This window comes from Perkinsus marinus, assembly GCF_000006405.1.
Source record: "Perkinsus marinus ATCC 50983 genomic scaffold scf_1104296952320, whole genome shotgun sequence".
NCBI lineage: Eukaryota > Perkinsozoa > Perkinsida > Perkinsidae > Perkinsus > Perkinsus marinus.
Window position 1 is genome coordinate 1 of NW_003208904.1, and position 1,074 is coordinate 1,074.

At 48.6% G+C, this 1,074-nt stretch overlaps 2 non-coding genes across 2 annotated transcripts; both read right to left on the reverse strand.

Annotated features, from left to right (window-relative positions):
• Positions 1-302: 302 nt before the first annotated feature.
• On the reverse strand, positions 303-375 carry Pmar_PMAR005610. Its single transcript has one exon. It is a non-coding gene; the product is annotated as a tRNA-Ala (tRNA).
• A 231-nt stretch (positions 376-606) lies between these two features.
• Pmar_PMAR005611 lies at positions 607-679 on the reverse strand. The gene has a single exon. It is a non-coding gene; the product is annotated as a tRNA-Glu (tRNA).
• Between the last annotated feature and the right edge of the window lie 395 nt (positions 680-1,074).

The window sequence follows — 1,074 nt, forward strand, 5'->3', positions numbered from 1 at the left end:
AACAGTAAGCGATGATGTGTGACACTGACCTCATAGGATAGTGGAACCATTCACCCAGATATCAATACTATCATGAATTCAAGTGTCACCAGTCACCGAGAACGGCGCTGAGAGCCAGGGCTGGGTGCGCGTCTTACTGTAAAGAAGCAGAGAGAGTGATGGCGCGAGTAAGTTTACAACCCGAAAATATGTACGGACTGGGAGCGCACTTGCTTGAGCTATCACGATGTTACATACATGACCTTACGCTTTCATCCAGATGAGGAGCGCCGGTGGCGGAACCGACTAAAAACATTCCTATATGGAGAACCCGGGCATCGATCCCGGTGCCTCTCGCTTGCTAAGCGAGCGCTCTACCATTTGAGCTAGTCCCCCTCACAATATATGTTTCTCAATTCACTTGGAGAGGATGGGCTGAACCGCCCCTTCCCCTCGAACAACGTTGGAATGGTTTGTTCTAACTCAATGTTCAACTTTGTCCAGGGGAGGAGGGGAACCGGTGACGAGCCAGATATCTTGAACAAAACAACGCACCTGTGATATTTACTCAGTTCCCCATCCTTGCGCTCAACACAATCCTGGAAAACACCGTATCAAATATATATTTTCCGATGCAGGGACTCGAACCCTGGTCGCGTGGGTGAAAGCCACGAATCCTAACCAGCTAGACTACATCGGAAATCGAAAATTTTCCGATGTATACGATTCGCCGAGGTATTGTTGAAGTTGAATGCATGACGAACTCGAGAATCAGCACTTTCGTCGTGTTCCTTCAGAATTCATGCGCAAGCGACGGGCTCAGTCAATACGTACGCAGAATGTGTAACCATCCCATTGCTAGAATGCTACTGCCAATTGACGAGAGAAATCCTGCTCGTGTCTGTCGAAACAGTAAGCGATGATGTGTGACACTGACCTCATAGGATAGTGGAACCATTCACCCAGATATCAATACTATCATGAATTCAGTGTCACCAGTCACCGAGAACGGCGCTGAGAGCCAGGGCTGGGTGCGCGTCTTACTGTAAAGAAGCAGAGAGAGTGATGGGCGCGAGTAAGTTTACAACCCGAAAA